Genomic DNA, 16,313 nt, shown 5'->3' with positions numbered 1-16,313 from the left:
AGAAGCAGCTGTTCTTTAGGTACCATGCCGCTATCTATACATCCCGGTGTAGACAAAGCGGAAATCAACACCTTAGTGCTAGGTTATGAAGGGAAGCGATGGATTGACGAATTCAGCTATGGTTTAGTTCTGACTCCATTTGTAGGTGCTAGATCTTCCCATAATTACGATAGGAAGATCTGCAGTGGCATCGCTTAAAGGGCTAGTAACTCCAGTCACGCCTCAGCTGAGCGGCACTGGGGCCTAGAGTCATTCGTGGTTAGTCTGCCCTGGGCTTCTGAGTAATGTTGCAACTTAATGCCGTATATTTACGGTTACAGAACAGGACCCATTATTTAGCCCACTAAAGCTGGCTCGCAGGGGCGGGCACCCATAAACAGCGAAAGGAGGAAGGGGGGCTCTGGCAGCGACGGTAGCCTCCCCAGAGCTGTGGCGGAGTTACAGGGCGATCTGGATGCAGACTGGTACAGTAAGGGTACCTCTGCGACAGGCGGTACAGTAAGGGTACCCCTGTCCGGCACAGTAAGGGTGCCCGAGCCAAGGTCCAGGAGCCGAAGGGGGTTCTGGGAAGACCGCGACGGCGCCCCGTTAGTCCTTCGGGCGGTTGGGGGGCCTGACCAACCGGGGGTGGCCACAACACGCTCCGCCCCTGTCGGAAGGGGCGGGAGTAGGAGGCAGATCACGTGACCCAGTGGATGATCTGCAGCTATTTATGTGCCACACTGCCGGGCATCGACCCACCGTGTGTGCTGGCTCACCAGGCGGGCGGGCAGCAAGGGGCTGCCTGCCCTGGATCGCCCGTAAGATAACCCAATTTTATTATCATACTGTGTTGTATGAAATAAACCTGCAGCAGTTCTTCACCCACAAATAAAGTGTCAGTGTAATCTTTGGGTGATGTCTGTGTATGCGTGTTGACTGAAGCGGATGACGGTGTGGTCACTATGCCGCTGCCCGCGTCCCACGCAGTGGGACATCAGCAGGGCAGCATTCTAGTGGCCGCCCGTCGGAGCCTTCCCCCCTTGCTGCCTCGCGCGCGAGGCCTACGCCCACTTGGGAAAAACCCCTATCGCGTGGAGCTGGGGGCGGGCTGGGGGGGGCGGGGGGCGCGGCTTACTCCCTACTTAGTGGGCTCTCTCGCCCAGTTCCTCCTCTGTCTCCTGCGCGCCGCAGCCAGCCTGGACACGCGTTCTCCCACCCTTTCCTCTTACCCCGCGTGGCAGGCTCAGCGCGTTATTGGAATGTTTAATTTTTCTTTTTGCGTTGCAGGCGGAGTTACAGGGCGATCTGGATGCAGACTGGTACAGTAAGGGTACCTCTGCGACAGGCGGTACAGTAAGGGTACCCCTGTCCGGCACAGTAAGGGTGCCCGAGCCAAGGTCCAGGAGCCGAAGGGGGTTCTGGGAAGACCGCGACGGCGCCCCGTTAGTCCTTCGGGCGGTTGGGGGGCCTGACCAACCGGGGGTGGCCACAACACGCTCCGCCACTGTCGGAAGGGGCGGGAGTAGGAGGCAGATCACGTGACCCAGTGGATGATCTGCAGCTATTTATGTGCCACACTGCCGGGCATCGACCCACCGTGTGTGCTGGCTCACCAGGCGGGCGGGCAGCAAGGGGCTGCCTGCCCTGGATCGCCCGTAAGATAACCCAATTTTATTATCATACTGTGTTGTATGAAATAAACCTGCAGCAGTTCTTCACCCACAAATAAAGTGTCAGTGTAATCTTTGGGTGATGTCTGTGTATGCGTGTTGACTGAAGCGGATGACGGTGTGGTCACTATGATCAGTGGGTTCAAGCCCCTGCTGCAGAGAGACCGTGAATCGTAGAAGGTTTCAACGCTGCTGCACAGACTTCGCCTCTCTTCCTTTTGGGGTGTCTTACATACAGTGAGCGCCATTCGAGTAGGGTCATAAAATGACCAGCTACCTAAGACACGAGAACCATTTCAATGAGGGCTCCATAGATTGGCAAATCAAATGGATGTGATTAACCCTGGCAATATGTCTGCTCAGCTCACATGTCCAGCATGTTTATCCGCATGAGTACAGTTTCCAGCATCTATTTGTGCCTCATAACATCATTAGGCCAACTTCTAATCTCTCCTCAAACTCTTGCGCTCTGAATGGAATGAATGTTGCTTGCGGTGCCAGTTCTCCAAGTTGAAAAGGTTCAGTACAGCTGAGAATCCAAGCCTCAAACAGGCCGCGGTGGGTCTCTCAATAGAAATCCAGAAACAATCTGCCCCGCCATGGAATCCCGCCTGACACTTCTTAATATGAACAGCGCACCCTGCTGGGATGGGCGGGAAACACACCTCGCTGTGGGGGATCAGAAGCCAGGGCTCACATTCCACACTTTGGGGGTTCACTTCACACTGCCAAGAGGCACCAGCCTTTGGAAAATCTTGCCTTTTTCATATAGGATACCCCTTTCAGGGGACGAGAGGGCTGGGACAGAGTCAGTCACACACCAGACTACGCTTTACATGTGTCTCCCAGTATTGCAGACTTACTGGCTTTTCAAAGACTCTTGATTATCGGATAATTCAGTGCAGAAGGTTAATGTGCCTGCTGCACAGATCTGCACACAGAGGCAAGTCCACAGCATAGACTATAGCCAACAGTTCCCAGAGCCATAATACTGCAGAAAGAAAGTCAGGTAGAAGTCCTGTATTCCCTTCCTGAATGTCAGCTAGCTACTCTTGTCTGGTGCAAATTGGTTCCATAATAGAGCAGCACTAACGGAGGGGGAGGGGGAGGGGGCTCGTGCTCGTTTCATGCTTTCCCGAGCGGGGATTACTGGCATTTCTTACCATGACTGCAGGAAAGACACCCCGTTTCCAGCCCAGTCTAACAAATCGGTGGATTTTGGGTTTCGTAGTCTAAGCTGGTTTCATTTGATTACATTGTTCTACTATTGTTGCAAAACATGATTTGTGAAAGGAAATCCTCAGGACTGGAAACTTAAGGCCCTTCTACCCTGGAGAGACAAGTGTACCAGGACTTTGTTATTTGTGCGAAGTTGTCCTCCAAAACTGTGCACCGTCAATCAGTGTTTTTCCAAGTTTATTTTCCAGGCCTTTTTGTACGTTTGTTGCGGTTTTCCTTACACACACTTCTGCTCAGCAGTCAGGCGTTCGAGCAAAATTCTTCTTTTTCTTGGGGAATACCCAGGTGTATCAGAGTCACAGGGACCTTGAGGGGACCTCTCTAGAATCCTGGCAGGTGAAATTAGTTTTACTTCTAATCTTGTTGCTAAGTTTCTTGTAAGTGCTTCACGGGCCTTGTGTATCTTTAGGATCTACGTTCAAATCCAATAGCCTCAAGTCCTTTCCTCCATGGTGCACTCACAAACCCTGTTCTCCTTGGTCCCTCACTGTGTTGTGAAGGTCAGAGCCTAGAGGTCTGAGAATCCTCTCACACTAAACTCCACTCCTATGATTCCCAGGAGCTCCATCCTGGACCTACAAGGACCCCAGCCAGGGGTATGTGCGGTGGGAGACCACAAGTACTGCCTTTCTCTCGGGTTTCTCCCGGGTGCATCCTTCTCCATACTCAGGCATCCCAAATACCCTAGCAAATTTCACCCATTTAATTTTGTTGCCTTCTTTCTTCTGGCACCTACTTGTTCTATCATTGAAGTCGCCTTCTATGATGTGTAGTGAGACTCGGGTGTCCATAAGTAGCCGGCCCACTTCTCCCGTGCCCTATCTTGGAGCCAAGGGGGCATAGACTCTGATGAATGTGTATGTTTGTTGACCCTCCTCGCATCTGCCCACGTTTTCTTCACCAGCACTGCCGCTCCCTTGCCCCCCGGAAATCCTGCATTCCCCATAGGTGTATATCTACCGTTATCTAGAAAACAACACCCCATGCATTTTCTATAAGAGCACAATGTCTGGTCGTTGTGCCTTATATATTCACCTACAATTTACCAACTAATTCTGTCTCCTAATCCACTGGCGTTCCAGGTTCTTATATGAAATGTATCTTTTGTGTCTCTCATCTTCCTTGTTTCCTGAATCTCCTTTCTACCTCTTGGGGACTGGTCTACGTGTAAATTGCTTGCTCTTCCAACATGTATTCAGCTTCCAGCTAGGCTCGGTCTTGCTTTTATCTTAAGCCTCTTCCTCGCCTGTTCCGCGGTTCCCCTATAGGAACTAAACATCCCCCATAGCATCCCCAGCCCACATTTCCACAGGTGGATTTAGAACTGTCCCTCCTCTAACAATGGAAGGAAGAGTCTGTACAGCCAGCCTCTATTGGAACTGGACTGTGCCTTGTACTGGCGGTCAGTGTCGCAATGATAATTGAGGGGGCCCCCCCTGCAAGGTACGTGGAGGGGCCCTCTCCGGATTCTTTCAGGAGCTCCCCGGCAGAAGGGCAGTGCTGAGGGGGCCCCCTGCAGCTTGGGGCCCCCCCGCACTGCGGGTGATGCGGGGGCCTGTGTTACGCCCCTGCTGTCGGTCCTCCCTTATATTTGGCCCATTCTCCTTCTAGTACACACAGGGCCACTGGAATCATGCATCAGGGCAAGGCCAAATTATGCGACTGGGTGGAGTACATTATGCGACAAGAAAAGGCTTATTATGTGGCATAATACGGCACATGTTTTAAAAGTTTTACTTAATTATTTTGTACTTTTTCCACTGTCTGGGCATCGGGTGCACCTCCTTAATACCAGTTTAATACCCAAATATAGCATCAAGCAACACAGAGGTGATAAGGGAAAAGTCCTTCCACTGCGCCCCAACACGTGCTGCTGCGTTTTTAGTAACTTTTGAACAGTTTGATCTAGAAACAAAATATTATTTTTGTTCAAATCTGCACATTATGCAGCAGAAAATGGATTTTGTAGCAAATGTACAACTATGCGAAAATCGCCGCAGTCCCACACTCGCCTAATTGCAGTGGCCCTGAGTATACCTTGTGTCCAGAGTGATTTAATCTTTTTATATTCTGCCTCTGGATCCAGTCTCTCTCGATGTTGGAACCTCAGACTTGCACCCTACAAAACTCACTCACTATAATACGCCCCAGGCGGCTTTGGAAGACATTCCCTCCACCAGCCTAACTCTGGGCTTCTCATCATCTCAGGTTGGTGAGCAGAGCATGGCCTGACACCCTAAGTTGGCAGGGTATGCCCAGACATGGGTCCTTTGCTCACTTTGCCACTGGATTCAAGCTAGCCTGGCTGAACAGGGCTGTTAGCCCGAAACAGGTCCCAGGATGCTTGTTTCCGGTCCAGGGAAGACATGGCTTGGCAGTTCGGGCTGGACTGTTCCCATGAGGCACAGGGTCAAGACTGATTTGCATATAGCTGGATCTGAACTGAGGTGGCAAAGTGAGCTAAAGAATGATGATGGATTCAACCCAGATCTGTGACTGGGGGTGAGTGTTTGAAAAGTTTCAGCACTCCGTTCATCATCTCCTTGTGTTTGCTCTGTTCGCCGTAATTTGGCAGGGTATGCCCAGACGTAGGTCCCTTGCTCACTTTGCCACTGGATTCAAGCTAGCCTGGATGAAGAGGGCGGTTAGCCCGAAACAGGTCCCAGGATGCTTGTTTCTTGTCCAGGGAAGACATGGCTTGGCAGTTCGGGCTGGACTGTTCCTGTGAGGCACAGGGTCAAGACTGATTTGCATACAGCTGTGTCTGAACTGGGGTTGCAAAGTGAGCTAAAGAATGATGATGGATTCAACCCAGATATGTGACTGGGGGTGAGTGTTTGAAAAGTTTCAGCACTCCGTCCATCATCTCCTTGTGTTTACTGGGCTTCTCCCCGCCACAGGAATGGTAAGGGAGGAGAAGGCAGCCGCTCGCCCCGCCCACCCCACCGCCACCATAGCAACAGCGGGGGAAAAGAGTGAGCGTGAACAGTTGGCTCCTCAGCGGCTCTCCTTTCTCACGGTGACCTCATCTCTCTCCAGGTAGATATAATATCACAGAAAGTTTCAGCAATCTCGAAATGTCTTTACAAACTTATTCGGTGTGTCTTAGTCAAAGCACCATCAGTGGTTAACACGGCAGCAAATGCGTTAAACTTCAGAAACGAAGAGACAATCTCGACTTTTACAAGTTTTCTTAAAATATAATCAATTGAATCTCTGAGGAAAGATCTGCGAATGTTCTCAGCACGTATAAAAAATCCTTCCACTGAGATATTTTCATGAAATAAATCTTTGGAATGTGAGTTTCAAACATATACTATTTCTTTCTGCAGCAGAGTTGCGTCTTGAGTCAACAGTTTAGTAAATAAATAAGCATGCCTGATCGATGGCATCGACACTGTCTACTCTGGGAGAGAAGTGCGCACGCGCAGCAGAATTACAAGAGCAGGCCTGCAGGAGAAAGGCCTTACAATCCCTATTAAAAAAGAATGAGCGGATACCTCACCAGGTCAGCGCACCCTGCGATGGCCGCTACAGGCTCCCGTCCTTTCACTTTCCCACACCACGGAAGTGCAGTGATGGTAATTCTGAAGTATGCGAACACTGCTGTGACCGGTAATTCCAGGATGCGAAATGTGAACAGTATTAGGGCTTTCCCTCCACTGAATGGAGAATTACCACGGAAAGCGATGTTTGTGCACGGATTTCTGAAGATAATTTCTGATTTATGGACTGTTTTTTAAATTTTTTATTTCAAAATACTTTATTGATTTTCAAGAGGGAATACAGAAACAAAACTGTAACAGGGTAAGATATCAAAGGCAAAATTATCACATATACAATCATATAGTGAGGGCATTACGCCTATATGGGTAACAAGAGACTAACCCCAGTGATCAATTAAAAAAGAAGAAAAGACAGGCAGAAAGGAAGGAAAAGGGAAAGAAAGAGAAGAGAAGGAAAGGGAGAAGAGAAGGAAAGGGAGAGCGAAGGCTAGTCGAGCGATAACATTTATTTCCAAAATTCTATGCATATGTTGGCACAAGAGCAGTCCGATATTGATAGGCCTAACATATAACATCATAGTACAGGTAACAATAATTAAATACAAATATTCAAGTGATACGTCAGTAAGGGCACAGGATTTTGGGGACATATTGCCCCAGGTTATATCTGGTAAATGCGTCTTTAGAAGTCCCTCAGGGTGCTGTAATACTATACGCAGAATTACCACAAATTTCCGAATTATGATTCAGTCTGTAACTACTATTATCTCTAGTATTATCATCACGTGGCGTAGTCTCATCACACTATGTCTGTGGTGTTTGAGAGGTGCACTGTCCTCACAATGTGTCTGTGGTATTTAAGGGGTGCGCTGTCCTCACAATGTGTCTGTGGTATTTAAGGGGTGCGCTGTCATCACAGTGTGTCTGTGGTATTTTAGGGGTGCACTGTCATCACAGTGTGTCTGTGGTATTTAAGGGGTGCGCTGTCATCACAATGTACCTGTGGTATTTAAGGTGTACGCTGTCATCACAATGTGTCTGTGGTATTTAAGGGGTGTGTTGTCCTCACAATGTGTCTGTGATATTGAAGGGGTGCACTATTATCACAGTGTGTCTGTGGTATTTAAGGGGTGGCTGTCCTCACAATGTGTCTGTGGTATTTAAGGGGTGCGCTGTCATCACAATGTGTCTGTGGTATTTAAGGGGTGCGCTGTCATCACAATGTGTCTGTGGTATTTAAGGGGTGCACTGTGATCACAGTGTGTCTGTGGTATTTAAGGGGTGGCTGTCCGCACAATGTGTCTGTGGTATTTAAGGGGTGCACTGTCATCACAGTGTGTCTGTGGTTTTAAGGGGTGGCTGTCTTCACAATGTGTCTGTGATATTTAAGTGGTGCGCTGTCAGCACAATGTGTCTGTGGTATTTAAGGGGTGCGCTGTCATCACAATGTGTCTGTGGTATTTAAGGGGTGGCGTTCGTCACAATGTGTCTGTGGTATTTAAGGGGTGCACTGTCATCACAGTGTGTCTGTGGTATATCTGTGGTATTTAAGGGGTGCACTGTCATCACCTTGTGTCTGTGGTATTTAAGGGGTGCGCTGTCATCACAATGTGTCTGTGGTATTTAAGGGGTGCACTGTCATCACAGTGTGTCTGTGGTATTTAAGGGGTGGCTGTCCTCACAATGTGTCTGTGGTATTTAAGGGGTGCACTGTCATCACAGTGTGTCTGTGGTTTTAAGGGGTGGCTGTCCTCACAATGTGTCTGTGATATTTAAGTGGTGCGCTGTCAGCACAATGTGTCTGTGGTATTTAAGGGGTGCGCTGTCATCACAATGTGTCTGTGGTATTTAAGGGGTGCACTGTCATCACAGTGTGTGTGGTATTTAAGGGGTACACTGTCATCACAGTGTGTCTGTGGTATTTAAGGGGTGGCTTTCGTCACAATGTGTCTGTGGTATTTAAGGGGTGCACTGTCATCACAGTGTGTCTGTGGTATATCTGTGGTATTTAAGGGGTGCACTGTCATCACAGTGTGTCTGTGGTATTTAAGGGTTGCGCTGTCATCACAGTGTGACTGTGGTATTTAAGGGGTGCGCTGTTATCACAATGTGTCTGTGGTATTTAAGGCGTACGCTGTCATCACAGTGTGTCTGTGGTATTTAAGGGGTGCGCTGTCCTCACAATGTGTCTGTGGTATTTAAGGGGTGCGCTGTCCTCACAATGTGTCTGTGGTATTTAAGGGGTGCGCTGTCATCACAGTGTGTCTGTGGTATTTTAGGGGTGCACTGTCATCACAGTGGGTCTGTGGTATTTAAGGGGTGCGCTGTCATCACAATGTATCTGTGGTATTTAAGGTGTACGCTGTCATCACAATGTGTCTGTGGTATTTAAGGGGTGTGTTGTCCTCACAATGTGTCTGTGATATTGAAGGGCTGCACTATTATCACAGTGTGTCTGTGGTATTTAAGGGGTGGCTGTCCTCACAATGTGTCTGTGGTATTTAAGGGGTGCGCTGTCATCACAGTGTGTCTGTGGTATTTTAGGGGTGCACTGTCATCACAGTGTGTCTGTGGTATTTAAGGGGTGCGCTGTCATCACAATGTATCTGTGGTATTTAAGGTGTACGCTGTCATCACAATGTGTCTGTGGTATTTAAGGGGTGTGTTGTCCTCACAATGTGTCTGTGATATTGAAGGGGTGCACTATTATCACAGTGTGTCTGTGGTATTTAAGGGGTGGCTGTCCTCACAATGTGTCTGTGGTATTTAAGGGGTGTGCTGTCAACACAATGTGTCTGTGGTATTTAAGGGGTGCGCTGTCATCAAAATGTGTCTGTGGTATTTAAGTGGTGCATTGTTACGACAATTGTACAAATTTACCAACACTTAAAAGAGTACATAAACGAAGTAGCACTCCCTTAGAGCCTCCTACATAGTTTGTGAACTCTCCTCAAAACACCTACTGTGGAAATTTAGCTTGTAACTGAACATTATCTGCGCCATCTTGCCTCTCCCCAGCGCTACGCACAGAAAACGCACGGCAGCCATTTTAGGCACCTCACTCTCTCTCCCCGCTCATCGTCGATCACCAGCGCGTCCCTCAGGCGCTGCGAACATCCCCCGCGCGCTGGCCACCCCCGCTCTCTCTCACATGGGCCATAAAACCTCTCCTTCTGCGCGACCCTGCCAGGGAATCGCGCCCCGTGCCTGACCAACACCTCCTTTTATCCCATACATGGTCATACATCCTTTTGATAAACCCCCTTCCTCCGCGCCCGATTGTCCGAACCGATCCCAGGCCATCACCTAGCCCTACGGATGCAGTTTATTGCCCCTACTGTAAAGGAAACACCCCACATCAAAGGGATTACAGTGGATCAAGGCCCCCACCCCCTGAGACCCGACCAGTCGCACACACACCCCCGGGAATTGGCGGAATGTCCCGCCGTGTGATAGCCATCTCCTACTGTGGGTGGGGTGGAGACTTCTACTGTAGCTATGTGTGGGAACGGATCTGAACTGGGGATTCTGAGGATGTCCTTTCATACATCAAAGCGATCTCAAGAATGTGCCATGTATGATAAACCTGCAATAAAGTCATAAACCTGTGTATAAGAGGCCAGGCCTCAGAGATGCAGTTAGAGCACCTCGTGACGATACCTTGCTGTCTGACCTGATGTGTTCTCCTCCGGAGAGAATAAAACTTTGTTTCCTGCCTTCCAGTCTCCGGCGCCTGCCTCTTTGTTGGTTTATCACTGAATGGTATAAAAGGCGATTACCGCCGGGCAATACTTGAAAGGTTATCGACTGCGACTGCCGCTACCATTTAACAATTGGCGTCCCAAGCGTGGGGCCCATCAGCGACACGTGGATCCAGTGAGAGAGGTCCCAACGACAGAGTGAACGACAGCAGCGATCGGGAGAGCTCCTGCCTGATAAGACCCTCGTCTGGCAGCCGATCATCCGAACTTCACTGGTTCCGAACAGACCTCTCTCGAGTGATCTACGGTCCTGACTGGGAAGCATCAGGAGTGCCGTGGCAATAACGGAGAATAGAGGACGATCGGGCGCTGGAGGCGGAAGACGAGAAACTGTCCATGCGGTCCGGGTAAGGTCATGAAACACGACAAATTGCGAAACGATTGATTGATTGATTGAAAATACTAGTATTGCTTATTGATTGTTCTTCTTGAGATATTCACTGCCTGCAAACGGGGAAGAGCAGAAATACTCTCTCTCCATTTGCAGATAGTGAAGGGTAGGTAACGCAGACTTTTGTCCCCATTGTAACCCGACGTGCCTATTTTTATCTCCCCATTGATTGATTGTCCGAAGCATTGATTGTTTTGAAGAGTTGTTCCTCTTTGAGGTATTCGCTGCCTGCAAACGGGGAAAAGTAGAAATACTCTCTCTCCCTTTGCAGATAGTGAAGGGTAGGTAGCGCGGAGTTTTGTCCCCCATTGTAACCCGACGCGCCTATTTTTCCTCCCCACTGATTGATTGTCCGAATATTGATTGTTTTTTGAAGAATAGTACTTCTTGAGATATTCTCTGTTTGCAAATAACGTAGAATAAGAATATTCTGCCTAGTCTTTGCAAATAGTGAAGGGTAGGTAACGCAGACTTTTGTCCCCATTGTAACCCGTCGTGCCTATCTCTTTCTCACCTTTGATTGATTGATTGTCCGAACACTAGTTGTTCGATATTGGTTCTTTGGAGGTATTCTCTGCTTACAAATAACGTGTAATAGAGATATTCTATCTAGTCTTTGCAAGCAGTGAAAAGATAGGTAGTGCTGACTTTTGTCCCCATTGTAACCCGTCATGCCTATCTTCTCCCCATTAATCGGTAGTTGGTTCTGCCCGGACCGCTTATTAGAGGTGAACCATCCAGCTCCACTGGAGGACACCCCTAATAAGGACATATTTACTAAATATGGATTAGTCGCTGTAGCTTACAGCAAGCTAGGGCATAAAATCGCTATAGAGAAACAAAAATAATCTAGTGAGACCAGTAGACCGCTGATGGGATCCTTTTGACCCTACAAACACAAGAAACGCTAGGAAATAGCCCTTTACGAGGAATATGAAACTAGGGGAAGGAGCCAAGCTCACGGTCGAGGTAGCCACGAGGTAGCTCGGCTCCGTCGCTCTCGCTGCCTAAACCATGTCTGCCCTACTGCCCACCCCGCCTAATAAACACGACAAAATCCTGCACCAACGGAAGCCTGCTGGTACCCACCATCGACGTCACCAAACTGGGCTAGATCGCGCACAATTGGGCTATGTCATTTTCCGGTTGCGCAGTAACATCCTCGTGCTCGTCGCCAGATTGCAAATATGTACAACACTCCAACAAAGTAGTATAATTATAACATTTTAATAACTTATAGGTATAACAGCACGCCAACAGGGTAAACACATTAAAACACGTTTTTAAACAACTATTCACATGACAGTCCTCGCCCCTCCTCCCTCGAAATAGCAACATTGGCCTGTTTTGGGCGGTCCTTTTAGTTGGCTTTGGACTATAAAAGACCTGCAAAATCCATCGGCCTGTGAGGCGGCATCAGTGGCGAACGATTGTGCGAATAGGCCGGAGGCTACACGCAGCGCCGAGGCCCTGGCAGCGCCAAGGTGGAGTCCACCACGTTGTACTGGTCTTCCCATTCTCTGCCTCGACCGTCAGCAAAGGGTGCCCAGGCAGGGGGGGAAGCGACGCGGACGGGCCTCCCCCGCCTCCCCAGGTGGAGGCTCGCCAGCAGAGAGGGCACCCCTGCCGTTTTTACTCGCCGTCCAACGGAGTTGGCGCCCCTGCACTCACCGGCCAGCAGCGGCAGGACGGCCATCCACGTCTTGCCTACCGGACAACCACTCAGGCGCGGATTGACCAAGATTGCCATTACCGCTTTATGGAATAGGTGGGCCCCCGCAGCCGAGTGATCGAGGGACCCACCCCGGTGGCGATACCATCGAACTGCTGCTGTCGCTGCCACTGGACTCCCGAGATGGCGGTTGGTTCTTCAGATTTAGGCCCGGCCCGCTAAAAAGACGGCTCTGGACTCGGAAGCTTGTCTGCTTGGGCGTGGGCCCCACCCTTGAAAAAGCGCCCCCTCAGCTTTGCAGATTCTGCGGGAGTCATTGGCCCTCGACTCCCGCGGACTTCCGGTGAGGGCAAACCGCCGCCATTGTTCTTTGCCCCGGGCGACAACCACCTTGCCTCCGCCGGATGCAATGAAAGAGACTGATTCAAGGCGGCGGCAGCGTGACCCGCCTGCTGTCCCGCCCTGAGGACGGATCACGGCATCGCCGCGAGACCGTGGTGACGCCATGCTGACGCAAGCTCCTGTTTGAATTTTCAGAAGAGACTGTAGCCTATCCGCTCGCATCGGTTCCGGCGGAACCTCAACATGACCCAGTAGGAACAAAAACTGTGCCTCCCCCTCCCCCGAATCACGATTTATGCGGTCTGTTCTTTTCCATTGGTGCCAACGACAGTTCTCAAACTGCCGAAAGGGATTCTGGTCCGACAGCTAATTCATGGAAAGACTTAGACTATACACTGGCCCGACCTCGCCCCAAAATGGCGCCGAGACGCCTCTCACACCGTGGCCGGCCTGAACGGTTGTAGGCCCGTATTTGTATACAGACATTGTTTTCAATAAAGGGGTTTTTTTGGAAGGAATTACGGAATTAGCGTCATAACTGATCATCTAGGTTGGTAAAGGTTTTGAATAAATGATTGTTACTCCCAAACAATAGAAAATAGATAATGCAGACCCTTTGCCTAAATTTAGATTGATGAAATTTGTATCCATCACCCCTGTCTTTTTTTTCTCAGAGTTGTTAGAAAAGGGTTGACTGAAGCTTAAGGTATCTGCCGAGTACAAGGTATGGTACTTTGTCCCATAATAAATTACTGCTTGGGAAACAAATGCGCAACGAGGGAATTCGAATTTAGGGACGAATAAAATGAAGCATCTTTGTATAGTCGAAAGAAAGAATAATAGGTCTGTGGTATTACCCACTTCTGCGGCTAGACTGGTATGTGGTAAGTAGAACTTTTTCGTGTCTACGCGCGCTAATGTACTTTGAATGCTGCGCACACCCCCCCCCCCTTCTTCTCTTCCCTATAGGTTACATCGGAGTTCCGACTGAAGAATGGAGTGAACATGGACCGCACCGTGCTCAATATAGGGAAAAGCATAGACACACGTTGTGGGATGGTGCGTGGAGTACAGACCACCACTGGGAACATGAAAAACTGAATGGCATGACTGTGCGTATGTGCCCTGATTGTGCGGTATGAATGTGTATGTATTGTATAGGCCTGGGTCACTGGAGAGAACGTCGTCGTAAGGACTGAGATACTTGTCTATCGATCAAAGGGAGGGGAGTAAAAAGTCCGACACCCCCCCAAAATGAATTACGGAAAATACAGAAAAATACGCAACACGCATAGAAAAAGGGACAGGAAAAGAAAGGTCCCCTTTATCCAAATTAGCTCCGTGTCTTCGTCTTCAGTTTCTGCGCTTGGTATGTGTACTGTCACGTCCTATCCGGTATTTGTGTGTACGTGAACGTTGAATTTATGTTTTTTCCAGCCTATGTTTCTTTACGTAAAACTAACCCGTGCTACTCTGCGTTGTGTGCACACCAAGTAGCTTATAATCACACACATTTATCTCTCTCTCTCTCTCTCTCTCTCTTTTTATGTCGCACATTTATCAAATAGCCTACTTGATGCGCACGTACTCTCTCTCTCTCTCTCTCTCTCTCTCTCTCAATAAATGATGTTCTCTCTCTCTTTCTCTCTCTCTCTCTCTCTCTCTCAATAAATGATGTATTCTCTCTCTCTCTCACTCTCACTCTCTCTCTCTCTCTCTCTCTCTCTCCCCCTCACTGAAGGCTCCCTTGCCCTCTTTTTAAATAAATGACGATACTGTACCACCCCAGTAGATATATGATTGGCCTAAAAACGGCGGTGTTCGAACAAATTGACAGAAACACAAACAACCGTACTTTACCACGTTACTACCTCTCCTTTCTGCAAAATGTTGAACTTAATTGGCTAAGAAAGAAAGGACAGGTAAGACGACTGATGTCTCCCAATCTGGCCCTCGTCCGGGGGACTATATGTCAGTGGTTTTCGTTTTTAGAACTCTAACGACATCATCTCCACCGCCCAGAATTGCCCCCGCTCAATTGCTCCGAACTAGAATGTCTAAGCGCTCTGTCCTCCCAAAATCACTCCAGCCTTGTACTAGCCGTCCCAGAGTATTTCGAACAAAACGACTGATGACTTTATTTTCTAAAGGTACATCGCCTAAGCTGATGAGGGTTACCTATTGTCTCCAGCAAGAAACATGTCTAGCTTGTGTCCCTCCCCGAAATAGATACCTGTGAACCTATGACAGTAGCACCTCGCACTTTTTCATAAGCTTAACAGTCTCCGGAGAAAAATATGAATTAACAGAGCTTGTGTTAAGAAGAACGAGTCTCTACCGGAGAAGCCGGTTCGAATTTTTGATAGACCAAAAAGTTGACAGATGTCAGGCCTCCTGCCACGATTACAAGGTACAGGAATCGGCACCTAACAGGCCAGACAATGGAAAATTTGCAGGAACACCCACAGAAACCTGCACCGCAGCAATGATTAATAAACTAGTAACATGCACCGACGTAAGAGTTAATAGACATCAATCATACAGCGACCGATAAAAGCATTTCCCCGACTACTCGGTGGTTGGGAGAGAGAATGAAGTGTGTAAATGTCTTCCCTACCAGCTCTCTAAGATTTTGTTTTTCTTGTACTCATTCAAAGATAACATGCGGTCATCGGAAGAGAGGGGTCGGACGTGACGCACAGCCTGGCTGCGGACCATGGCACATCTATGGCATCGACCAAGGGGGAGCCACGAAGCAAAAGGATGCGGGACGAGGCACCATTCTCAGCGTGGAAAGCAATGGAACGAAAGGCTATCCCGAAGCCCCCTGCTCGCTGATCAGCTCGTGCCTGAAGTCCCAGCCCGTCGGGCCCGATTGATGGGCCCAGTGCTGAAAGATTCTGCTCTCCTTGGTCCGCTTTTTGATCCGATCCCACTCCACCCCCTCTTCTCTTGGCCTCCCAAAGCACCCCTATTTTTGACATTGACCTTACAAAAGAAAAATGAGAAGCGGGTACCCCGTCTCAAGGTACCTACGATAAGACCAGTCAAGGGACAGGACAGAACAGGACTGTGATCCAAGAGCAAAGGATGATCACACCCTGCAACGCGAAAAATCTGGATTTGAGCTGGACCTTAGCTCCACCGCCGGTGCTCAACAGTGCCAACGAAAGAAGAAGAAAGAGCTTACCAGTGATGGCTCACTGCAATAAGACACTGGAAAGAAGAAACTCCCCCCCCTGACTGTAACTCATGTTGAGTTGTATTCCTCTCCCAACCACTTTTTTTTTTATTTGACTATCTCCCAATCAAGTTTCCAAGATCTTTTATCGGTCGCTTCCAACTACACACTAAATAAATGAGGAAACATTAGCTTATTATAAATGACAATTGTATAGCATCAACCGTACACATGTCTATGCTGTTTAGCTTGATCCGCGTGAAGTCTAGGCCTTAAAGTAATGAGCGTAATTATCCCTTGTTTTACCGAACCTTTTTCAAGTATCAAGTTTGTGTTCAAACAAGTTTCCCTCCACCTATCTCCGTGTCTGATATATGATGCAACTGATGTAATTCTGTATACGCTACCTCCTCGACTGTCACGTCAACCACATGTAACTATGTACAATTGCGTCAGATTGCTCCCGCCCGTCCTAAGACTCTGTACTTTTAAAAGGGGAACGCATGAAAACATTTACGATATTATGGCTAAAGGGTTAACGAAGGTGAATGTCGGCCAGACAAGCTGGC

This window comes from Triturus cristatus, chromosome 6 (genome assembly GCF_964204655.1).
Source record: "Triturus cristatus chromosome 6, aTriCri1.1, whole genome shotgun sequence".
NCBI classification, from domain to species: Eukaryota; Metazoa; Chordata; class Amphibia; order Caudata; family Salamandridae; genus Triturus; species Triturus cristatus.
The sequence above is the reverse complement of the archived record's forward strand: the minus strand, read 5'-3'. Positions refer to the sequence as shown.